Source organism: Zootoca vivipara, chromosome 10 (genome assembly GCF_963506605.1).
Source record: "Zootoca vivipara chromosome 10, rZooViv1.1, whole genome shotgun sequence".
Taxonomy (NCBI): Eukaryota; Metazoa; Chordata; class Lepidosauria; order Squamata; family Lacertidae; genus Zootoca; species Zootoca vivipara.
In genome coordinates this window covers 2079734-2106523 of record NC_083285.1, presented here as the reverse complement: position 1 = coordinate 2106523, position 26790 = coordinate 2079734, and the positions used below count along the sequence as shown (strand labels likewise).

Below are 26790 nucleotides of genomic sequence, written 5' to 3'. Positions count from 1 at the left end.
ATATCACCCCTTAACCTTCTCTTCTCCAGGCTAAACATGCCCAGCTCCCTAAGCCGTTCCTCATAAGTCATCGTTTCCAGGCTTTTGACCATTTTGGTTGCCTTCCTCTGGACACGTTCCAGCTTGTCAGTATCCTTCTTGAACTGTGGTGCCCAGAACTGGACACAGTACTCCAGGTGAGGTCTGACCAGAGCAGAATACAGTGGTACTATTGCTTGCCTTGATCGAGATTCTCTACTCCTATTGATCCAGCCCAGAATTGCATTGGCTTTTTTAGATGCTGCATCACACTGTTGACTCACGTCAAGTTTGTGGTCTACCAAGACTCCTAGATCCTTTTCACACGTACTGCTCTCAAGCCAGGTGTCACCCATCCTGTATTTGTGCCTTTCATTTTTTCTGCCCAAGTGTAGTACTTTACATTTCTCCTTGTTAAAATTCATCTTGTTTGCTTTGGCCCAGTTCTCTAATCTGTTCAGGTCATTTTGAAGTGTGATCCTGTCCTCTGGGGTATTACCGTGTTTCTCCGAAAATAAGACATACCCTGAAAATAAGCCATACCCAGAAAATAAGCCATAATGATAGGCAGTTTAACCTTGTAGGTTAAACTGTATCATACTTAATAAAAAAAAAAGACATCCCCTTAAAAAAAGCCACCATGTGGTTTTTTGAGGAAAAATAAATATAAGACGGTGTCTTATTTTTAGAGAAACACGGTAGCCACCCCTCCCAATTTGGTGTCATCTGCAAACTTGATCAGGATGCCTTCAAGCCCATCATCCAAGTCGTTTATAAAGATGTTGAATAAGACTGGGCCCAAAACAGAACCCTCTGGCAAACAGAGCAGTGCAAGGAAACACTGTTTACCTTCCCGCTGTAGCGGTACCTATTTATCTACTTGCATTTTGACGTGCTTTCAAACTGCTAGGTGGGCAGGAGCAGGAACTGAACAATGGGAGCTCACCTTGTCGCGGGGATTCAAACCCCCGACCTTCTGATCGGCAAGCCCAAGGCTCTGTGGTTTAGACAGAGGTCGAAATACACAGAGACTGCATCGGGGTTGAATCAGTATTGACACCATTGAGTCTCCCATTTGGTTTTTTGTTTCTCTGTCAGGGGAGAGAAGGAAGGAGTGAGGCAGGGAGTGTGTCATCTTGCTGTCCAGGCCCAGTCTCTCCCAGGGTCAATTCTGGAATGAAAGCATTGTCCAAACAATTCCTCAGTAACTCAAATGATTAATTTTGTTTTGCCTCTGAAATATAATTCCTAGTAAACCTTCATGAAGCTCCTCTTCAGGCTTGAGACTCAAATCAAAAGATTTGGTGAACACACATTCTTGCTTGGAGTATAATGCCCTCTAGCATGTGTTTACTGATTTGGCCAGAAAACTGAAAGGTATGTATGTATGCTCCATATTCCACGAGGCTCCAAACTCCCCACAAACCCTTAAGTTTCTGCCCTGGCTTCATCCCCTGCCCAAGGGTTTGATCCTTTCGAAATAGTCAAAATGATAAACCTAACCCCTAAAGATGCAGCTTTCCTCCTCCTGATAACATGTTGTTAAGTTGGCTGCCATCTTGAATTCTAGCTCTGCTGACTGGCAGCTAAGATTAGTATGTGTGATATAACGTTATATAGTACAAGGGAGGCCAAGGAGAATAGATCTGAAAACACTATGCAAGGGCTTGTGGCATGACATTCTTTTCTTTTCTTTTCTTTTCTTTTATACATGGTTTTGGAATAAGATAGGAGTCTATGTTTATCTGAAAATCTGACTTGTGATCTACATAACTGAGCTCTATTCCTGGTATAGGGTATATTTTGAGACTAAATGTTGTAGATACAACACATCCACAGAAGGCAGAGTAACACTTCTCTGGTGTGAATAGAAAGATAGATAGAAAGACAACAAAACATATATACACCGTATTTTGAGCTCCATAAGACACACTTTTTGCTCCTAAAAAGTAAGAGGAAATGTCTGTGCGTCTTATGGAGTGAATGCGTGGTCCCTGGAGCTGGATTGCCCAGGGGCGAAGAGCTAAAGGCTAACGAGGGAAAGAGGGTGTTGAAAGGAAGCCTCTCAGCAGCTGATTGCAAGAGATTGGGGAGGGAGATAAGGGACGCTAGCTCCCTTCTAGGCCCTGCCCCCTTGCCCAGGCCTCCATTGTTGAATGTTCTGCAGCGACATGTGACTGGCTGATTAGACTATCTGTCTGGAAACTGTAGAAATGGTTTCCTTTCCTAAAGAAAATGCAGAACTGTGAGTTGAACCCCATAAAAACAGGATTTTTTCCCTTTGCAAGGTAAGCCCAACAACTTTGAGCTAATCCTCAAAAATTGAGCTTTCCCCCTTTGCAAAATACCTGCAGAACTGTCAGCGGATCCCCCCCAAAATGGGGCTTTTCCTATTTGCAAAAGAAGCTGCACAACTTTGAGCAGATACTCAAAAAAGGAGCTTTCCCCCTTTGCAAAAAAAGCTGCACAACTGTGAGCTGACCCCCCCCCCCAAAAAACCATGGCTTTCCCCCTTTCCTGCTCTAAAAATTAGGTGCGTCTTTTGGTCAGGTGCATCTTATGGAGCGAAAAATACGTTTTTTGCAGAATCTTCCAGATCACAATTGCAAATCCAGCTAGGAAAATCCTCCTGCTCGCATTTTTGATGTTGGAAGTTTCAACTACTTGGATTCCAATGGCATGTGAGCTGGCAAGTTTTCATGGGATGCTAATCTTGTATTAGAAGGTAATGAAAGACTAAACTATATTTGTCTCATGATTCTCCGGTGGCAAGCATTGCAGACTTCCTATTGGCTGTAGAGGCCATTTGTAAGCTTGAAGTGTGACTAAGATTGAAATGTTCACCAGGAAGTAGCCCATAAAAAACCCTCATTAGGTGCTCTTAGATAAGCCAATCTCTCTCAGCATCACTCAAATATTATGCAAAACTGACCTACCATACTTAGTTGTTGTAAGGATTAGAAAGGTAATAAATATTAAGCGCATGGATTCAAAAAGGATTGTACAAATACTAAATATTATTGTAGCACAATGAGCCAGTTCACAGACATGAGCTTGCAGGCTTGAACTGTTGTGAACAAAGCTATCGTTTGACTAAGCGTTTCACCATGGGTCAAAGATACCACTGCTCTAGTAGATTATTTTTTAGCTTCCCAACAAACCATCTCTTTGGGAAATAGGGCGTAACAGAGCATCTAATTGCACACGACCACAGTGCGACCCTATAACCCTTGACAGCTTCACTCTTGCCCTTTTAATTATCCCAGTGATTCGAAACATTTTATAACAACAACAACAACAACAATATATTATTTATACCCCGCCCATCTGGCTGGGTTTTCCCAGTCACTCTGGGCAGCTTCCAACCGAATATTAAAAACAGTACAGCATCAAACATTAAAAAGTTCCCTAAACAGGGCCTCCTTCAGCTGTCTTCTGAAAGTAGAATAGTTACTTATTGCCTTGACATCTGCTGGGAGGGCTTTCCACAGGGCGGGTGCCACTACCGAGAATACCCTCTGTCTGGTTCCCTGTAACCTCACTTCTCGCAATGAGGGAACCGCCAGAAGGCCCTCGGTGCTGGATCTCAGTGTCCGGGCTGAATGGTGGGGGTGGAGACGCTCCTTCAGGTATACAGGACCGAGGCCGTTTAGAGCTTTAAAGGTCAGTACCAACACTTTGAATTGTGCTCGGAAATGTACTGGGAGCCAGTGTAGATCTCTCTAGCTAAGAGGACCAGAGGTCAGGGATGATGGGAATTGTAGTCCAAAACATCTGGAGGGCCGAAGTTTGGGAATGCCTGGCTTAGAGCTACTTGCTGACTGAGCTAGTGTAACGTAGCCTTGCATGATTAACATTAATACCAAAATAAGGAGCATAGAGAAAGTGCTGTATCCACTTTAATGGTGCCATGGAGTTGTAATGTTCAGAAGAAAAGGGGTTTCTGTGATGGCCTAGTTCTTACTGAAATAGTAAACCTGTATCTGTAGTGCACCACTTCAAACTTTAGCGGAGACTCAATGTTCCTCCATACATACAAACAAATCACTCCACATTGGTAGTTGACAAATTTTGGCAGGGCTTGATGGCTAACCAAACTTTGTTGTCACTTGGATCTCACCAAGGGGCAGAGTCTGGATCCCAGACAAGCAACCTAGATGATTCAAAGACCTAGAGCAGCCCTTTGCAAACTCACTAATAACAGTGGATACGTTTCCCTGAAAGACAGTTTGGCTGTCATTACTGATCTTGCCCTGTCAGGATCATCAGCAGATATAATTATCGTGTCACACTCTTGATACTGGTGTGTTCTAGGACACATGGACACACTTCACCCCCACAGGACACTGGTGAAACATATAGGTCTGGATAGCACACATCTTCCAATGAAGTCAATGTAGGTTTTTAGCTCCGACAAGTTCCCCCATATACCTAGACAACTTTCTTACAGTTTATGAAAGGTTTATTTTTAGAAGGGATTTTTACTTGCTCCAGACTGCCTGATGCACAAACAGGGCCGGCTCTAGGTAGAGCCCCGGTGGCGCGGTGCGCCAGGGCGCTGGGCTGGTAGGCAGGGCGCTGCGCGGCAAAGCCGCGCGGAAACCATTCTGCGCCCTGTGAGGGCGGGGGCGCCGGAGCGATCTCCGCTCCTCAGCGCCAGGGCGCCCGACCTGCTCGAGACTGCCCTGTGCACAAGCCCACGAGTACTGCCAGTGAACCTATGGTGCACCCCTAGAATGCATATTAGAATAGAATCCTTGACAGTGGAAATAGGTTTCTTGGTAGATATGCAGAGGGCAGTGGCCATTGACTGATTAAAAAACTTGGGAAAGGTTCCTGGAAGTTTCAAAACCACTGTGTTAGAATATCATAAACTAGGCACTGTCCCTTTCAGTAGCAATTTTAAGGCGCCATTTGCTTTGAAAACACCATAAGCTTCACATCTGGACTAGGGGTTCGTTTTAGCTTTTTGACCTTAACATTCCCTTCCTCCTTCTCCTTCAATTGTAACTGATTGTACAGTTACAATTCATTGTAACTGAGAGAGGCATTTGGCTCCTAGCCATTCATTAGTTAGGACATTGTGTTGACAAACATGACAAGTACAGGAAGATCAAGTAGCAAGATAGACCAAGTCTAAATGGACTTTGGTTTCATAAGATCTTTCTGCAAAACCAGCACCACACAACTGGATTTGGTTCAAGTACTATTGTAATGGGCCACTCTGACAGCTTCAACCTCAGCATGTCTTACTACCTCCTAATTATGGTTAGAATTGCAGCTGTTATCAGGTGCACTTGGCTCCGTTCAGATGGAATGCCATCTCTGAATGGAAAGTACAGTACTTGCCCTGTGAGAGTCACCTTTTTCCACAGTGTGTTGTGATGTTATGGTACTGTCAGGTGCTAAATGATAACACACACACATACAGATACTCCATTCAACATGATAAAGGCTGAAGCAAAAGGTAATGGAAACAGATGTCATCTGTGTGCAGATATATAAGCTGTGACTGTCTCCATCTCATTCTTTTTTCAAATGCTAGAAGCACTTTCTGCTCAACTGAAAACAACAAGGCTAAGGAAATATAATATTCATTCCTAATGTCATATTTTCCTGTACTTGCCAGGGACCTGAAACCATGGCTTCAAGTTACAAGTACAGTAAGGAGATTCCGACTCAACATCAGGAATAACTTTCTGCCTGTAAGGGCTGTTCAACAGTGGAATGGTCTCCCTCAGGAGGCTCTGGACTCTCCTTCCTTGGAGGTTTTCAAGCAGAGGTTGGAGGGCAGTCTGTCAGGTACGATCTAGTTGAGAGGTCAGACTAGATGACCCTCAGGGTGCCTTTCAACTTTCCAATTCTATGATTCTGTGATCTGAATCCATACATGGATTAGGGCCAGGTTAGCAGGAGAGTCATCTCCTCAGTCCTGCCTGGAGCTTGAAATCCTCATTGGAGTCCCTTTTCCAGGTTCTCCCACTTAAAGAGTTGAGGTGAGTGGTAACTAAAGAGAGGGACTTGATGCAGCACTACCCCCCCTTGTTAGTGTTGCACCAATGATGAAATGTCCTCCTCATTAAGGCTCACTTGACACTTGCATTCAGATCTTTTCTGCATCATGTGAAGTCCTTGTCTTCTTCCACACCTGTTGGCACTACGGTAAAATTTCTTAGCCTGGAACTGATTGTTTCTGGTGGGTTTTAAATGTTTTAACACAAAATTATGGTGCTATGCTGGTTTTTATATCAGTTTCCTCTAAGAGCTCCTGGATCTGGTCAGCACCCACCTGCTCAAGAACTTTGGCCAAGAAGGGGAGATTGGTAACTGGCTGATAATTACTTATATTTACTGAATCCAGGGAGGGTTTTCTTGAGGATTGTTTTTTACCACTGCTTCCTTCAAGCCAACAGGGACAAGCCCGTCTCACAGGGAGGCATTAACCACCTCCCTGGGCCAGCCAGGTGCCCTCTCCCTGCTAGTTTTCATCAGCCAAGAGGGGCAACGGTCCAGAGTGCAAGAGGTTGCCTTGACTGTCCACATCCCCGAGCCTTATATTAACTGGAAAAGCCATTTTGTTACCACTGTAATTCTTTTCATTTAAACCCATTATGTTTTTGGAAGCTGCATCCCATAGCATATTCTCTCTTTTGTGTGCAGAACTACAGGGTTTCTGAATTCTTTCTTTGCTATGCTCCTTTTTGTTCCTGTCACACAGTAAGAGGCATTCTTTTTCTTTTCTTTCTCTCTTGGTGCACCACTGTGGTGGGTCTGTACCCTCATCTTCATTCACCCATTTTTCTCTGTTATGTACTGAGCTGAATCATAGAACAATAGGATCCAGAATCAGCAGTCTGATTGGTCCACAGGAGCCACCCAATCCAATTCCAGGTGGAAGTGAATCCGCAACCTGATTGGCCTGCAGGAGCAGCCAATCAGGCGGCTGGCAGAAGTGAATCCGCAAACTGATTGGCCTGCAGGAGCAGCCAATCAGGCTGCTGGCAGAAGTCAATCCACAAACTGATTGGCCCACAGGTGTAGCCCTGAAGTAGCCAATCACGCAAAGCCCATTGTGTAAATAATGTATATAAGCAGATGGTTTGGGGGAAAAGGGCATTCTTCTTCTCCTTGGTGACTACGAGCTGAATAAAGAGCATGAAATTCACTCTTGACTCTGAGTATATTTCATTCTCCTTTGTTGTTGTTTAGTTGTTTAGTCGTGTCCGACTCTTCGTGGCCCCATGGACCAGAGCATGCCAGGGACTCCCGTTTTCCACTGCCTCCCACAGTTTTTGTCAAATTCATGTTGGTAGTTTCAAGAACATTGTCCAACCATCTCGTCCTCTTTTACTATCCCACAAATATTTCTGTACCCCATCCAATTCTCTTCTCTTTACTCCTTGCCCTCCTCTCCGCAGGGTTTGAGGGCAGTATTACCTGAGGCTTTTGCTCTCTCAGCTTTTACTCTCCACTAATGGAGCCTTTGATGCAGGTGGGCAATGCAGTGTCTGCTTCCACCAGAAACCTCTGGATGCAGAACAGGCAAGGCATTGCAGAAATACTGCCACAGGCATTATTTTCTCTTTGGAGCGAGGGTTGCCAGTTTTTGAATCAGCACTTGCAGCTCTCCCTTTAACAGTACTGTAAGCTGTTCGGCAGCAATTGGAAGGTGAAAAATGTCTAGCTCCATACAATTGAAAGCTTCATCTGTTGACATTTTCACATTCTGCCTCCCTTGGAAGGCACAAGAAGCAGGCCAGTCAACTTTTTTCCTTGCCAGTTTGCAACCATAATTTCTGCCACCACTTTTGATGGACTTGGGAAAGCCTTTATAATAAGAAGTGGGGAAGAGCTGTGATAGTGGGTGTGCAAGTACAGGGGGCTGCAATGAGTCCCCAGGCCTTATGCTGCAGAGACCTTTTGTAAACACAGAGCAGAAAACTCTATGTTAGTCTGCCTTCAAATTATGCATGTACCCCAAGCATTTAATTTTTATTTGTTGTTCAGAGCATAATTGAATGGATTTATTATTATTATTTATTATATTATTATGTAATATATAATTTATTATTATTATTATTATTATTTTAAAAACGCCTTGTTTATATGCTTCCTGAGGATTAGGCAGTGAATGAAAAATGAGCAGTTTACAGACGCACAAATTCCCTTCTACTGTGAGAAAAATTGAAAGAAGCAAATGAACAAATACCCCTTTTTATTGGGAGGTAGATATACATTCCCCTTCTTCATTTGCACCCCAATGTTAAATTATAAACATTTCTTAGCACAGTTCACAAACCGGAGTCTTTCACAATTGGTCGTCTGATACAAGATCAACTTTGTGGATTTACTTACTTGGCACACTTTCCTTCCCAGTCATCAGGGTCACAGTTTTATCTTCAGCTGCGTAAAAGGTTTAGAGCAAGACACATTTTCTGCGGCTCTTTCACTATTTTTAGCTAATCTCTGTGGCCACCCTACAGATTTGTTCAGCCTAACACAGCTTAGGCTAATAGGGGGAGACAGTTGATGGGGACTCTGTTGACTTGCCTGTAGAGTAATGCCACTCACAGGCTACGTCCGCTGTCAGGATTTTTCTCCTCCCCTCCCCAATTACTGGATCCTTTTTCTTGGGATCTCTGCAGAGAATCTTGTTTAAGTTATATGTGTACTCTATGAAAAAGGGTGTATTTGCCACAGTCTTTTGTTGTTCCCTTCTTCCCTCTTGCAAGTGCTTTGCATAGACATTTGTTCATAGGAGCTTGTTCATAGGAGCTGTGAACCTCAGAGAAGACTTGGGCCAGCAGGCCAGCACATATCCCATACTTGTGTCTAACCATTCATTTTTGGACTGTTGAAATAGATGCTGAGCTGGACAAGCGTATTGACAAGGCAGCTATGGCAATGGCTCACCTCTCTAAAAGGTTATGGGAGAATGTGATGCTAATGTCCAATACCCAGATTAAGATCAACCAGGATTGTGTGTTGAGCACGCTACTTTATGGAAGTGAGTCGTGGGCCACTTACAGCTGCCAGGAGTGATGCCTCAATGCTTCCATGCGCACTGTGTCAGGAAGATTTGGGGCATCACATGGCAGGACAGAGTCTCAAAGAAAGACGTGCTCTCCCAAGTCCACATTCCCAGCATGTTGGCACTCCAGTCCCAGCGACGTCTATGCTGGCTTGGTCATGTCCGCAGAATGGAAGATGGCAGGATCCCCAAGGACATGATCTACAGGGAGCTGGCTTCAGGCACCAGGCCCATTGGCAGGCCAGCTCTGCATTACAAAGTGACCTGCAGGTGAGACATGAAGGCTGGCAACATTAACCCTGTTATATGCGAATCCCTTGCAGATGAACACAGTGCCTGGAGACAGGCAGGTGGTGCATCAATAACAGTGACCAGAGGAGGAATGGCCTCTGAGAGGAGCACAGAGAGAAGAAATGCCCTGGTGCATCTGCAGCAGCACAACTGGACACCTTCACCTGCCCCACCTGCAACAAAACATGTCTCTCCTATATCGATCTCTACAGCCATAGCAGGCGCTGCAACCTTCCAGCAGTTTGACTTCACCCCCAAGGGTGCACTCCTCCACTGCCTCCTGAGACAGACAGATGCAAACAACTGGACATAATTAAAAATGTTAGGTAGGGAAATGTAATATGGTAATTCTTATATTGTATTATTATATTGTATTATTATATTGTATGATAGGGACCCAGGTGGCGATGTGGGCTAAACCGTGACGGGGTGAGCTCCCGTTGCTTGGTCCCAGCTCCTGCCAACCTAGCAGTTCGAAAGCACATCAAAATGCAAGTAGATAAATAGGAACCGCTATAGCGGGAAGGTAAACGGCGTTTCCGTGTGCTGCTCTGGTTTGCCAGAAGCGGCTTTGTCATGCTGGCCACATGACCTGGAAGCTATACGCCGGCTCCCTCGGCCAATAATGCGAGATGAGCGCGCAACCCCAGAGTCGGTCACGACTGGACCTAATGGTCAGGGGTCCCTTTACCTTTACCTTTAATTGTTTTAGCACACCAAGGAAACTAAAATTTCATCCAACTCAGCATTTCTGAGTAGACATGTTTGGGATTTTATAGTAAGCAACTCTGTTTCTCAGTTCCATATGTTAATCTCCACACAGAAGCGTATCCAGAAAGGGGATCATTCCCAACAGTCTGGAGAACTGTGCCTTTCAATACAAAATATTTTCACTCAAGTCTCAATATGGAACTATGTTTGCCAGTTAATATTGGTTGGATCCAGACCTATTCATACTTGGAGCAGATACACTAAAATCAATGGGTCTTAGGTCCATTTATTTCAACGAGTCTGCTCAAAGTCTGGATCCAGCAGAAGGCAGGGTTGGGAAAATTAGTGGAGAGAAGAGAGGGTTTCCTCTGCTGGGCGAAGTGCTGGGGGAGGCTCCCTGTAGGGGAGTCCCCCTGACAATGGCTATCCGGGATTTTTTTTATCGGTTACACTGAGAGAAGCCAGGAAGCTTCATGATTCTGAGGATTTAAAGCCAGTTCTATCTGGTCGAAGGCTGTGGCTGTTCATGCCCTGCTCATCTCCTGGCTGGATTGCATTATGGCGTGTTAGATTTAGGGTTGCCTGCCTGTGGAGATGGGTTGAAAGTGCTCTTATTTTCTACTCTGCCTCACTGATTTAAATATATAGAGACAGTTGTAGAGCTGGTAGTGGTCTAGTTCTGAGGCACGTCTTCTGGAGGAGATGCACTATGCTGTCATGCACACTTCCTGCACTTCCTGCCTATCTTGCAGCTTGCACCAACTTTGCCTTTTCATTCCATACAGACTGTGGGGAAGGAAGTGCTATTTCAATATGCTACAAGACACTCCCATTTTTATTAAATAAATATTGGGAAAAGTGTCACCATTGAAAATGGGTAATGTATTTTTGTTGTGCTCAGTTTAGGTCTCCCATTAAGGCAGAAATTGTTTCCTGATAACTCCCTTGCTCTGGTTTTCATGAGCATTTTTACTGGTCAGGGGACCAGCAGTCAGGAGAGTTGCATATAGAGTTGGAAGGGACTTTGGAGGTCATCTGATCCTACCCATTGCTCAGAGCAGGATCTTCAGTGTAGGATACATCTCTGCCAGATGACTGTCCAGCCTCTGCTTTAATACCTCTAGCAAAGGAGAGCCTACCAACTCTCGACACAGTCTGTTCAACAAGACTGTGGACTTTTCCTAATGTTTATCTGAAATCTAGCACCCTGCACCCTCCACCCATTGGTTCTAGTCCTGCTTTTTGGAGCAACAGAGAACAAGCTTTCTCCGTTCTTCTGAATGTTTGTGTCCCTATTCCATTCAGTCAATAAATGAGAGGGCAATTTCTTATTCTTAATATATCCTCTACTTTTCAGTCAGCTGTGTTTGTCATCTTAAATTAAGGATTTATAGGACTTTACACCTATCTTTCCCCCCTTTCCCCAGCTTTCTAGATCGCCATCAGGTCATTCCAGCCACACTGAAAATGTGTTGTCTAACTTCTCACTAATAAGCATTTTTATTAGACTCACATTATTAGTTTTGGATGAGTAGCTGAGTAGACAAATGTTGCATTCTCCTTCCAGTCTGGACTGAGAGACCCCTGGGAATGCTAAACTTTTAAATAAATAAATGCTTAGAAATCAGTTCTTAGAAATCTGCTTGTTTTCACAAGTATACGAGGAGACAAGCAGGCATGTCATCTCGACATTCTCTATAAGCTGTGTGAAGCTGAGTACTGTATTTGGCAGGAATTACACAGTTGATCTTTGACTGAGCCTCCGATCACCACCACTTGCTAACCTGTCAGAGAAGGTTATTCTTTTAAGAACAGACTCATTGTGAGGCAAGTTGTCATTTTAAATATGCACATATTGAAATAAATTAACTTTTGCAAATTGAACAATAGCCAGCACTCCTGCAGCTGCAATTCTGGGTGCTCAATGACACATCTCCTCAATGACACATAGATTTTGTATGGAATCTATTACTTTGGCTAATGAGATATGCAAAAGGAGTGCCCTGCCAGTTCTAGGTGAGTTGATTACAGAAGCAGGCTTCATTTCCGTCTTCCAAGGTGACTTGGTGTTAGGAGGCTTTCAGATTAAATCCATCTGTCTCGACTGTGCCAGCTATTATTCTGTTATATCTAAACTTCCAATTAGAAAACAGGCTGTAATGCCAACAATGCAGGCCACTGTGCACGTCTGCAAATCTCTAGTTTTATACACAGTAGTTTTCAGCAGTGCACACCTTCGTGTGATGATGCCTTCTAGAGCAACAGCCACTATCTGGGCTGTCTGTACAGACAGGTGGGTATGTCTTCAAATGTCTGTGCAATGATGTTATCTACTTCCCACTGCTCAATTGCTGTTTCCAAACGCCTTTTTTTAAATAAAAAAATCACAGTCTTTCAAAAGAGGAACTGGATGTACAGTGTGTGTGTGTGTGTGTGTGTGTGTGTGTGTGTAGATATATATATATATATAATATGGATGGAAGACATGGAAGACAATCTTACTTGGCTAAGAGTGATCGTCAAAGAAATTTTATATATTTCATGTCTTCCATGAAAACGGTCTGAACAGTGAGTTTGTAAGTCTATGTAGAGGCTATTAAGTTACTGTGCTTCTTCCTATTTTGCTTATTTTATTCATTTTCAAGCCCTGCAACATCAACAGGCCTGTCCAAGTAGGAGAAAACACTCTCTTCTTAGGCAGCAAGTGCATTCTTGGCACAAAACAGATTAGAGCTGCACCGGCAGAATGTGTTTTTGATAGACAGTGTGGGGCACGGACGACATGGGGATGACGTATTTACAGCAGCCTCCAAATGCACATTGTCATGCAATGTGTACACATTCATAGATGCCTCCATTCTTTGCTACTCCCCCCTCCCCCATTCAGAGGCATGCCTGCCCTGAACATGAAAGGCTATTTGGCTATTGTGGCTACTAATTTGGTTCTTGATAGACCTGTCCATTTTAAAAGGCATCTTTTGTGCATGCCAGATCAATGGGTGAAAATTCAGCACTCACAAGTAACCTGCATGATTAATTAGAGCCTATGTTCTGTGCATCTTAGACGATGTATAGGCTGTGCAGACTAAGATGTTCCCCTATGTCATGACTTGGCATATATGGGTCAATCTCTGCGTCACAGGTAAATGACACTCTTTGGGGAAATGCTCCTTTTCCTGTGACAGAAATAGCACAAGGACCCAGCGTGAAAGAACTCATTGCCAGCTGTGGTATTTTGGGACATGGTGATACAAAACTGGTTTTATTTATAAAAAAATTCCTTCAGTAGCACCTTAAAGACCAACTAAGTTTTTATTTTGGTATGAGCTTTCGTGTGCATGAAGTGTGCATGCACACGAAAGCTCATACCGAAATAAAAACTTAGTTGGTCTTTAAGGTGCTACTGAAGGAATTTTTTTATTTTGCTTCGACTCAGACCAACACGGCTACCTACCTGTAACTGGTTTTATTTATGTTCAGCAGTGATTGGATAAACATATACTCTTTTTTGCTCAGAGGATTAAGACCTTGTGAAGAATAGCTCCAGATTCAGTCAAATGGTGGTTGGTGGGTGGAGGATGAAACTTGCTATGTTCTATCAATGTCCTCTAATACAGCCCAGCCAGATAAATGATTTAGCCTGCTGCTGCTGCTGCTGCTTCAGAATCCCAGGGACATGTTTCAAGAGCACTCCCTAATTCCACGATGCGTATACAGGACATCAGGGGTTGCTGTTTTATGATTTTGTCACCTTGCTGTTATTTATATGTGTTTTTGTTTGTGTGTGTGTGTTTTCTATACCACCCTTCATCAAAAGTTCAAAGGGAGGTTTACAATATAAAACACAAAATAGATACCATAGTAACAAACAAAACAATACCCTCCCACACACATAGTTTAAAAGCCAAATTTAATTTGCCAAATTTAATTAGCCACGGGCCTGAGAGGAAAGGAATGTTCTTGCCTGGTATGTGATGTGATGTAGGCAAGCCTTCCTGTGGAGAGCACGCCACAAGTGGGGAGCCACTGCAGAAAAGGCCTCTTCACAGAGGATGCACACAAAGAAGGACTTCAGGTGATGGAGTGCAGCATGTGGGTTGGTTCATATATGGAGAGGCAGTTATATGGTTTTCAATGTTAATTGGTTTAATTTTTTTGCCTTGAAATTCTAGGAGAGGCAGGAAAAAACTCATTTTTTGGAGAAGTAAACAGGAATTATTTATGGATTCTTTTCATGTTATCTCATCTTTATGTAGCTAGTTTTCATATGCCACTCAAATGCACTTACTTCAAAAGTAAATGAAGTCTTCTGTTTAAAATTGTAAGCCAATTAACAGAAGAGAGGTTGACATTCCCAGGAAAATACATAAATCATAAGTTAGCAGAAGGCATATACTGTATAGGGTGGCTGGGTGCAAATGAGGAAGGCCTCCTTTATATTCTCTAATAACCATGCAACAGAGGGAACTTTCTAAATTGGTTACTCCTCTTAGCACAGTTACTGAGATAGATCTGAATTATGTGATTCACCTATATGAGTACATCAGAAAGGTGGGATTAGCTGCCAACCAACTGAACTCAACTCAAGCTTCTTTTGGAATCCCGTGAGAAAATAAACATGTGCATGTTCTACACTTACAAGACTATTTCAGGAATGTCTTTCCTAGGAGTTGCTTGAAGAAACAATTATTTAAGTAGTGACTGCAAGCCCCCCACCCAAGTTGCTGCTTTCCCCTCTAAGATAAAACAGAAGCAGTCCTTTCACCAGCCAAAAGTCTGGACCAACTGCATTTTCTCCAGCGCTACTGATACAGCAAGGCCTTTGCCAGACTGAATCCCTGCAGCAATCACAAGTAAAGTGAGTGTTTTCTTTACAGGTCTTCACATGACCCCACCATATGTTCAGTGAGCCGGGGCGTGGGGGTGGGAATGAGTGGATTTGTGCCTGCTAGCCATGCCTCCCAATATCTCCACACCTTCTGCCATACACTCTTGCAGACGCATGACCGACATTTAGTTGGGAAACACCTTCGCATGCATACAGCAACAAGGATTCCTGTCTGACCTTTGCCACATGTTTCTGAAGGCTTGACCATTTGCTTTCTGTATGGCTCATTCACATAGTCTATAATTACACGTCTTGCTGGCTTTAAGATAGAAGAGAGGTGACTTATTCTGGGTAAAGATACACTAGAAGAAACATAAATACCCTACAGTGGCTAACAGCAGTTGAAAACATACATCACCAACTGCACTATGTAAACTGGCAAGCTATGCATGGCATAATGTTTTAGGATTTGTGCATATGCATTTATGCTAAAGATTATGTGCCCACTTTTCCCACCCTGGTTTTTAACTTCTGCAGACCCTGCTGAATAATGGCAACTCTCTCAACTTTCATTAAAAGTTGTTGCCCAAATAGGAACAAACTCAGGGACAGGTATATGAAAAAAAGAACCTGCCCCTGGAAAATAACTGGAGCATGGAACTGAATCATTTAGCATAATTGTGATATAATCATTTTGCTTCTGCGAAAAACCCATTTGGTGGTGTTCAACATTGAGCTATTGCAAACGCTTGGCAGGCAGTATGACCCCCATATTGCTTTGGGGTTTCTTTTGATCCCCTGAGCCACATTGGGGAGTACATGGGTGGAGGGAGGAAACCCCATGGGGCAAGTGGAAGCCCTTGTGCAAATACGGTACTTTCTCCATGCATGATTTTGTGTTTGTTTATTACTTTGAAATGGAACGGACTGCGTTTCAAATCTGGAGTTTGTTTGATCTGTCTCATTTGCTTGTGCAGTTTTGAAATTACAGTGAAAGATTAGTCAAGCAGACCTCAGAGGGTCTTCTTGTCCATTGATATCTTTGTATCCCATTTTTACATTATAAGAGTCATTTGTTTTAACAGTGGGGGATTAGTTAATGAGCTGTAGTACATAATCCAGTTAGGCGTCTGCTCTCAATTACTTTTAAAAACTTCATGTTCCAATGACTTCAATATACAATGTGCCGATAAATAGCTGAGGCAGTGGTAGTGTGTTTGCAGCTGCCACCTTTGGCCTATTGACTATGTTGGTGGTCAAAATGAGTAGGATAGCAAGGTATCTATTGCAACTGAAGTAAAATTTACGCTGGTTCCTATGAACCCAGAGAAATGGATCCTGACCCAGGGAGAGCCCAAGGATCCAGGCAAGCAGACGAATTTAAGCGTCTCCTGCCCACCAAATAACAGAGACCAAACCAGGACGTACGAAGCAAGGCACTTTTATTTTCGCTGTTGCAACAGGGTCCTTCCTCTCACACAGGAGAACAAGGAAGGACCCCAAACAAAGGTGTCTTGCCCTTAAAAAGAAATTTGAAATTGGTTTCAGCCCACCCCCCAGAAGCATCATCCATATGTCACAGAAGGGGTGTAGCCCAAGACCGCCCCTCCCTAGATTCACCATAGGTACATCATGAACGGGGAGGTCTGGTGGCAGTAATCTGAGCAGTCTGGACCCTGCCCCCTGCCCCCAAAACCTAATCAACAAAATTGAGAGATATTTACATTTCCCTGTTTCCCAGCCAAGTTAATCACACCCTTTTGTCTGGCACCCAGGTATCAGGATGCCAGGGATTATCACTTTAATTCCTGAGACAATGAGAAGGTTCCCCCCACCCCCCTTCTTCCTTGCAGAGGAACACCTGGTCAGAGAGAGAGTCAAAATGGTGTCAGAAAGGTCTGTCTTCCTGTGCTGCTTCAGACATGTGCCTGTACTGTACATTCATGTACATGTTTTATGAACAATTATTATATATATATATATATATATATATATATATATATATATATATATATATATGACCTCAAAATTCTTATAACAATCCCCCATTTGGGGCTATAATTTTTCTTAAAAATTGTTGCCCCACAAAAGAATAACCAGATGTGTTGTTTTAGTACTTTGGGAGAAGCTTTTCTCAAAAATGGTCTATGTATTACATTTAACAGGATGGTCCACCAATATTGACTGGAAAGTGCAGTTTGCTTTTTTACCCTTTTGTGTGTTCTCAGGTGTCAAAAGCTAGCTCTCCTCTGGTTGCACACCTCCATCGTGGCACAGCAGCAACAATCCCTGGTGAATCCCCTTAGGGCTTTCATATTGACCATGTCGCCTGGCACTCACCATAGCTGCCACAGGTTTGGACATGTCATGAGAGAGATGCCTTTGCCTTGGGCTTTCTATGGGCCTTTATTATAGGCTCTGGCCTTGCACTGTAGGGAGTTGCCCAGTTGCTCTTAAAGGAAGAAAGCTACTTGCACCTTGGATACACTTGCCCAATTAGAACTGAAGCCAAATTAAAATTTATACAGCCCCATAAAACATGTCCAAATTAGTCAAATTTAACTCTAAAAGGGATCATTCCTGATAAATCAAGAGATAAATACCTTCATTGGGATCTTGGGGCTTATTCTTGGTAAAATGATTTAAAACAATCTAAAATTGTGTAAGAAGGCTGGCACACTGCAGAGTGCCAGGTGGGACAAGAAAACGTGGTCATAAGTTGATCTAATCTAAATACTGGACTATGCAATATCCTGATCCTTTAAAAGGCATACAATGCATGGCAATAATACAAAAAAAAAAACATTGGGACACTATACATTAAACATAAAAAACAATTAAACACAAAATTGGTTCACCCCCCCCTCCTTGTGGAAATAACATACTGTCAGACATAGTTCAATGTTTCTGTCGAATATCACACAACATAAAACATAATCATATATCAGTTGCGTATCTTGAGGCCAATTCTTAATAGGGCACAGAGTCTTGAAGTCAAAAGAGAGCGTATGTCCTTGCAATTCACTTTCCCTTGCCCCTCTTCAGTCTGTTTCTTTTTGGAAGGAGATTTTGAAGATGCTGTGGCTACTTTGGAAAATCTGATGTCTGTTGTTGTTGCAGATAATAAACAGTCTTATAGTCAAAATCCTTAAAACTTTTCAACAATAGTTCCCCCCTTTCTCCCCCCTCCCTTTTGTCCCAAAGTCATTTATGGAAACAATGGCTGTGGGCTTTCTCATGCTGTTCAGCTGCTGTAGGTTCATTATTCAGTCTTCAGAAATACAGTCTGCAGAGGGACAGGAGTGCTTGAAACTAAAAGACAGTTAGGAAGGAAGGAGTGGGAAACCAAAAGGGGAGAATATCCTACAGTATTTCTAAAAACATTGTCGGGAAGCTGTAAATGATACACATCCTTTTGAAAATAGGCCTGCAGGGGGTTGGGGCCTGAAGATATAATTAGTTAAAAATAATAATAATAAATAGTCAAGAAAGGGGAGAATATTCTAGAAATTTCTTCTTGGGAAGCTGCAAATAATATAAGATCATAGTTAAGCATTTTATTCATTTAAATATTATTATTATCATTCATATTTAATTACTGCTGTTATTGTCTGCTCAGTCTGTTTAATTTACTTCACCTAGTTTGGCTGTGGAGGAAACAAAGGAGAAATTTTTTGTTAATTAGGAGACAATTGATAAGTTATTAACATTTTCCTTATGTGGTTCTGAATTCTCTTTGAGGTTCACGTATCTTGTTTGAAAGGGATTATTATTATTATTATTTACAGGAAAGAATGACTTAGATGCTACATTTGTATGTACAGAAAGAAAAAGTAGAAATACCAAAAAAGATACAAAAATAAAACAATAAAATTTAGATTACCACTCACACAACAATTTTTCAAATGAAATTGGACTTGACACAAAGATATCAGATTTTTTAAAAAAGAATTATCATTAAATAATACAAAGACAATGTTGCGCAAGTATCTCAAACTAGCCAGAATGTAATAAGAAATACTCAGGCAAGACTACCTGACAAAATACAGTCACAAAACAATACCTGGTTATTGTTAGAATAATTTCATAGACATAATGGAAAAACTGATTTAATAAATGGAAGCAGATTATTTATAAGCTAAAGAGAAGCGTCAAAGCCAAAGAGAAATGAAATTACTGTTTGTATCTCCTCACTCCTCACTTTTTTTTTCTTTTCTTTTTTTGTGCTGTGGAAGAAAAAGGGGCAAAACACTCGGGTTATGTGGGATTAACATAGAGGTAATGCTTGGGGCTGAAATGCAAATGTGAGAGTAAGTACATCTGCTAGGAAAGAACAATAGAAAAATAGAGCCTTAGTTTGCATAGTCTGTCTACTGGGTGGATCTGACCAAAGGTACACATCAGGGCAGTATGAAGAGAAGACCACAATTTCCTATGAATTTCCAAGTGTGGAGGGGGCTTGTTTAGGTGGCATGTCCCCCCCCCCCCAATTGGGAGATAATTTTGCATTAAGGTTCTGAAAGAATTTCTCCGCACCCTGAATCTCAGTATCCTGCTGGAAGGGGGAAATTATTTCATGTGAGAATCTTGTCAGGAAATGTTGTTCCCAAAATGTATAGGTATACAGTGGGAGAGCTGTGAAAAGTTTTGCATGTTGAACTGGAATTGGCAGCTTCTAAACAGTTGATGGTTCAATGGTTCTTTATTTATTTTTACATAAGGAAATTAGAATTTAAGTTTCATGTGCAAAGCATAACCTTGAACCTCTTAATTAATTTATAAACTACTCAAGAGACAGACTTATAGTAGTACTCTGCTATTTATACCTGTGGAAAGAATCTGGCATGTTAAGATTTTGAAACTTGGCAACCATTTAACTTTGATGGACCAGTAACATACATGAGGTTGTTTTCCCTCAGTGGTTCAAAGCTTTACATTAAGAGATTTGAATAATATTTCATGAGCAGATTATAACCTTTTCGCCCCTTAGTTAAAACCTCCTTTTTCTCCTCTATTTTCCTCTTCAAGCTGACATAGCCTCTGTGCATGTACAGAGTTCATGATTCGGCAGTCTATTGTACCATTTTTTAAAGTGCTGCACCTCTTGACAAAATTACCATCTGAATAAAGGAAGGGAAGGGGAAAGAGTAGATTTTAAAATAGGGTTAGATTTCAAACAAAAGATAGAAACATAGCAGTGTTGGTTTTTTTTCCAGAGCCAGTTTAAAATCGTTTTCCTAGTTTGGAGTCCTAATACAATTTGATACATTGTTTCTTGTTTCTTGCTGCTTAAGAAGCAGGCTTATAAACCTTAAACTTTAAATATATAGAACTTCAACATTCAGACAACCCAATATTTTCACAAGAAAGCTGCAATAAAAGTTTGGTTAAATTAAACTACTTAATGAAGTCATGGCACTAATTAGCCATGTTTACTGTACTATATAAACATCTCATACCCCAGGCAAAATAAATCTAGATTTGCTCCCTTTATCTACAGGGTTTTGGGGTGCAGACTTGTATTCAAGAATATTTCACAATTGTGGATTATTATTATTAGTGTGCTTTCCCTCTGGTCCTTAGCGGAACAATGACCTGCCCCCTTATGTATGGGTAAATGACCAGTCAGAATTCATGAATTGCAAATGTTTGTTTGTTTTAAATAATTTATTACAGCCATGGCAGACTAAATTCTCTGCCCCCTTATGTATGGGGAATGGCCATAGAGCCAGAATTCATAAAATCCTTTGCATTCTCGTTGATTTTCAGCCTTACCAATTCCAGACAAAAATTTCTGGCCCTTTATTTACAGGGATGGTCAAGGCTCATTCTGCTTGATTATGAATTTGTATGTGCTTGAACTGTTGGCTGGAGTTTTGCAGTTAAAAAAATAGCTGACAATATGGTGGGGGGGGGAAACCCCAGACATTCATTTTCAATGTATGATATACCATCTCTACCTCTTTCTAAGTGGCACCTCAAACTCTTCATGCCAAACTTTAAAAATCTATCTTTCCATCCTTCTCCACCAAAGAGTAAAGCTTGACTGAATTCAGGCCATTTCACTAAGCCACCAGAGTTTAAACTCACTTTTCAGTGCTTGAGTAATCTAGTCCACCCCTTCTGAATTATGGGGATCTCAACACTATCACCGCCCTTAGGATACACATACATTTGAGTACAGATGCCTGACTGGGAAGGAAACACAGGCTATGCCCTATCATGGAAGCACACGTGTGTACTAAGGGAAAAATAAGGAAGGGGAAGATTAAAAGTACCAACGTTATATAGAAGCCTTTAGCAAACCTTAAGATTGGATAAAGATTGGGAAATGTTCAAGACTTTCATATGTGCTTAAACTTTAAACCTTAATAGACAAAGTGATAAAAACTTATATAATCACTCCATAAAAAACAACAATGACACTCTTGTTCCAACTCTGAAAACCAATAATCTTTCCTTGCCAGAAAGCAGAGCTGGGCTGAATTTCAACCCATCACCACATCAGACACATTGCCTTTCACATAGCTCTAAAATGGGGGTTAGAAGGGACCCTGAGGTTATTTAGTCTAACCCTCTAAGATACAGGATTCACAAGATTTGAATGAAAATACCAACTTTATACAGAACCCTTTAGCAGATGAGTTGTTTTTTTCTTAAGAGACTGATATCAGGAGCCCAACAATAACCCTTCTGTCCAACACAATTGAAGTTAAAACTAGACTCAGATAGACAATTCCTGGCTATGGAAGCTCTACTTTTGACAAACAAATCACCTTTATTGGAATAGCTGTTCAATTTTCCTTTAGTCAATATTCATCTAGTCACTTGGAGAAAGACTCCCCTTTGGAGCCTCTCTCAATACCAAACATTTGCACACCTCATGAAGTGAACATTTTCGAGTTTCAGAATATTTTTCAAAGCATTGAGCAAGCATTTTCAAACTTACAACTCTTTATTTTCCTTCATCCTGCCCCCTCTTTTTTACTTTTGGAGAGGAAAAAATGGCCATCTACAGCCTCTTTAAAACAAACCTTTACATACTACCTCCACTCTTTTAAATATTTGCCATTGTTTTTGGGTTGATCAAGCCCTTACATAAGATTATTTAAGCAAGCTTGCCTTATTATTATATTATTTTAAACTATGCATGCTTAAAAAGGCAGTCTGTGGGTGTCATGGCCAAATTTTAAACACAAACCCCTAATTTCCTAAACCTGGATTACATCTCTCATTTACTTTAAGGGGAACAATGAACTATAGCAGACACAAGGAACAGACGCACATACACTTAACAGACAACACATATAACAGACAACATGTAACGTGTAAACATTCTGAAGGGGGTACTGGTCTTCCAGGGTCAATTTTAAAGTGGAGATTCTCTGTATGTTAAAGGAACCTCCTGGTAGCCATTTCCCCTCATCTGGGTGGTCCATAGTAAATCGGACCCAATGTTTTTTTCTTACAAAGTTTTTGCAATTGGTTCCCTTCAAGCTTGTCCGCCCCGGGGATTTCGTGCCAATTTAAGAGAACAAATTGGAGTGGACTTTCATCCTCAAAGTCCTTACCGGAGCCAAGCCTCAGTTGTGCTTTGCCTCGGTTGGGAGTCTGGGAAAGGAATTCCTTAGAGTGGGTTGCACCCATTTTACTTCTGTCTTTTTATACTGCAGTTCGGGTCCCTGACCCTATTCCTTGGACACTCTAACTTCCCGAGTCTATGACTCACCCCCACGTTCTAGTGGTGTTCCTGCCTACCGTTCGCGTGCACTAACTACTAGGCGGCTGGTGCAGCTAAAACCCTGTTGGAACCCTCCCACTGGTCATCAATTGCCTGAGGGTTGCACAGCAACTTCCCTGCCTCTTACACACTAGACTCAGATCCTACTGAACGCTTGCCTATGCAATGTCAGGTCGAAACTGAGGAATACAAAGTAGGAAAAGGAACGGGCGCACTTGCAATCTCTGATCATGGGTCATACCCAACAAGGGTCGCCATGGCAGAGGGGCGTCTTCACCCGAAGATTAAGAGCAGAGGAATAGGAAACAGAGCTGGGATAGCCAGATTCCCAGATTGGTAGAAAAGCGACAGTTTGCTCAGACTTCTGCTCAGTTTGGCAGAAGGGAGCTGGGACAGTCTTTCTAAGCTCTGCGTTTAACATAAAGACTGTTGCCCTGGACCTCAGTTCTACTTTATAACTGTGCCTGGCAGCCTTGCTGCAACTAAGGTCCAAAGAGGAGAGTAGAAAAGGATAGTCCAAGCGGAGAAATAGATTTTTAGTTGCTGTGGTTCTTAGCTCACCCAAGGTGTCCCCTTTTAATACTCACGACCGATCCTTTCAGTCGAATCCCGTTGTCTCCAGCTTCCAACTGGTTCCTGAAGAAAAACAGCCTTGTCCCCTTTTACGTTGCTTCGTCCTGGGGGTCCCGCTTGGACTCTCAATTACTACCAAGTGCCTCGGGTCCTGAGGTTGGTTTACCCCCCTGCAAAAGGGGCAGGGGCGCGCTGGGTTCCCCTTCCCCAGTGAACCCGGAGCTCAAGGCAAAACTGGGGTCCCTTCGTGGTCGCCAAATTGAAGTAAAATTTACGCTGGTTCCTATGAACCCAGAGAAATGGATCCTGACCCAGGGAGAGCCCAAGGATCCAGGCAAGCAGACGAATTTAAGCGTCTCCTGCCCACCAAATAACAGAGACCAAACCAGGACGTACGAAGCAAGGCACTTTTATTTTCGCTGTTGCAACAGGGTCCTTCCTCTCACACAGGAGAACAAGGAAGGACCCCAAACAAAGGTGTCTTGCCCTTAAAAAGAAATTTGAAATTGGCTTCAGCCCACCCCCCAGAAGCATCATCCATATGTCACAGAAGGGGTGTAGCCCAAGACCGCCCCTCCCTAGATTCACCATAGGTACATCATGAACGGGGAGGTCTGGTGGCAGTAATCTGAGCAGTCTGGACCCTGCCCCCTGCCCCCAAAACCTAATCAACAAAATTGAGAGATATTTACATTTCCCTGTTTCCCAGCCAAGTTAATCACACCCTTTTGTCTGGCACCCAGGTATCAGGATGCCAGGGATTATCACTTTAATTCCTGAGACAATGAGAAGGTTCCCCCCACCCCCCTTCTTCCTTGCAGAGGAACACCTGGTCAGAGGGAGAGTCAAAATGGTGTCAGAAAGGTCTGTCTTCCTGTGCTGCTTCAGACATGTGCCTGTACTGTACATTCATGTACATGTTTTATGAACAATATATATATATATATATATATATATATATATATATATGACCTCAAAATTCTTATAACACAACCACATTGGTATTGTTTGTGTCATGAGTCCTGTGCACGTTTGCTCTGAAGAAGCCAGCAATGAAATCAGTGGAGTCTACTCTGGAGAATATGTACAGAGGATTGCGTCACATATGGTGGTATTCAACTTACGTTTTACTCAGAGTAAATCCACTGGAATGAATGAACATGACTAAGGGCTCATCCAAAGCATGGGCTCAAGAGGTTTTTCTGGTTGTCACATGGTTTTCTAGGCACTGGTCTGAGTGGTTTTTCGCTTGTCCCCAAGGAAACATGCTGTATACCAGTACTGAACTGGAGCAACTCAGTCTGCAGAAAAACCAGTTGACATTTGGTCCAGTTTAGTGGTAAGCAGCAAGTTCCCAAGGGGAAAAGCAGTGGGACAAGTGGAATTGTGGATGTATCCTTAGTAAGTTCAATAGATGTGCTCTGAGGTAAACATAGCTGGATGGTACCCATAGTGTTAGTTGTTTTAAATGCTAAATTCAGGGATGGAAAACAGGTTACTGAAAACTAACTGCTATTATAATCCTTTATCTTATCATGGTGCTAAGGAATGTCCACAGTGAGGAATTAACCCTTTATTGCTGAAAGTACACTTACAAGTTACGAAAAGGCATGTCCTTTAGTCCTGCCTAGACTTGCAGGCAGTTTCTGCCATAGAGAGGCCCTGCCCCGACCTCAATCAAAATGAGATATAATCTGCAACTCACAAATTACTTGTTTTTTGGGAGAAATTATTCACAACAATATTTATTTCATTTCATAAATTTGATATACAGCTCAATTAAAAATAAAACAAAACAAAAAACAACTCAAAAAATAAAACACAGGCAAATGCAGCCTATAATTTTTTTCTATTTGATAGGGTGCCATGGTATTGAAAACATAGCCAGTAGTGCAATGCTTTTACAAAAATCTTAAGAGGCGCTACCAACTGCTTGCAAACCAGGCAAAAGGTCACAGTGTCAGCTGTGTGTAATCTGTAGGTTGCCCCCCCCCCAAAAAACCTCCCACTGTGACGTATGGGACCCTCACTAAATCAGCTTGTGTTTGTACAGGATGTTTGCTGTGAGCAAACAGTGTATGTTTAAAACATTGCATGAGGAATTTCTCATGCAGCCACTACATGTTTGGCCAAGTTAAATAGCTAACCCACTGCATGGATACTTCACGCACAATAGATTTTCTAGACAGGTATGCCTTCTGCTTTTAAAAAACAAATGAAAATCTTGTGGGCAGTCCTGTGCCTATTCCTTAATTTATGGCACACATGCACACACATATCTCTGGTTTGGCCATGTTTGTGATCTGAAATCTCACTTGGCAGAAGGTTTCTGCATGGTGGAAGTGAGCATGGAGCACTCTACGGTACATGGAATTCTTGTTGTTTTCTGTGCAGAAGTGATACCCGTGCATGAAATTAACATGTTAAATTAAGCGTACCGTCATTTAAGCTCATGCACTGTTTGGGGGCAGCTACTCACAGCACTGAAATCTTGGAAATCATAAATGGAAAAATCCCTGCTATGTCATTTTTTTCCTTCTCTGACCCAGATTGTTCCTCTGAAGTGCTGTACAGTGGTACCTTGGGTTACAGACCCTTCAGGTTACAGACGCTTCAGGTTACAGACTCCGCTAACCCTCAGGTTAAGAACTTTGCTTCAGGATAAGAACAGAAATTGCATGGTGGTGGCAGCGGGAGGTCCCATTAGCTAAAGTGGTATCTCAGGCTAAGAACAGTTTCAGGTTAAGAACGGACCTCCAGAAGGAATGTAAGTTCTTAACTCGAGGTATTCTTCAGGGCTTTGTCTTAATTGAACACTTAAGATTTTTCACTGTATTCAGTGGGATTGCTATAAATTGTGCAAGTTTATGTATTTTTTCTCCGCTCCCTCCCCCCGAAAGATTTTGTTGACTCAGTGTATAGCCCTTTATACCTAGGCTAGTTATTATCGTAATTGCTACAACATTAGAGTTTCTGCAGAAATATCCCCAGTGGCCTTTATTTGATATAATGCAAACTGCAAGCAGAATTGAATGGAAAGTATTTCAAAATAATCTCTTGCTCTCAGGCCCAGGTCCTAAATGCCAAGTTTCAGTCTGAAGCCCAAGCTGTACATATCGCCCCATGATTCTAGGATTGTGAATGGAAACCCTGAGACGCTTAATTCTGATGGCGCCAGGTCAATACTATGACTAGTTCAGCCAGTTCTGTCTGCTAGGAGGAAATTGCTCATATGGTTTTGTACATCCAGTGGAACTCCCTGCAGTGCAGGAGGGGCAGCGCGTAATGAATAGGCTCAGCAGGGAGCGTCTCGTCTTGTCAAAGTCATTTCTACACCTTGCCATTTTAGGTGTACTCCTAAGCTTGTTTTGTGCTCCTGAGATGTAAAAGTGTGTAGGCAACAAGCAGGTATTTGAAAACACATCCTCTATACAGGCACAGTTGTCAGAGAGCCATTGATTGACAGCAGCTTCTCATTGAGTGCACACTTTGTGGCAAACCAAGGTAGGCTACTGTGTGAGCCCTTCTCCTGTGTAGGCTTCTCTTGAGTAGGGATGGATGAATTGCTCTATTTCCAGTCCATACCAACTTTTCTTG

At 42.3% G+C, this 26790-nt stretch overlaps 1 protein-coding gene across 4 annotated transcripts in view; it reads left to right on the top strand.

The window, feature by feature from the left end:
- Positions 1-26790, top strand: part of CAMK1D (calcium/calmodulin dependent protein kinase ID) — a 163240-nt gene that overhangs the window by 28672 nt on the left and 107778 nt on the right. Inside the window, exons 1-3 of one of the 4 annotated variants that reach the window (XM_060279484.1) lie at positions 386-2743; positions 5648-5820; positions 9373-9666. The exons of 2 other annotated variants lie outside the window; for them this stretch is intronic. The gene's annotated coding sequence lies outside the window, so the exon portion shown is untranslated. Of the gene's footprint in view, positions 1-385; positions 2744-5647; positions 5821-9372; positions 9667-26790 lie in introns of those variants that run through there. One more of the 4 variants, XM_060279483.1, reaches the window with a different exon arrangement.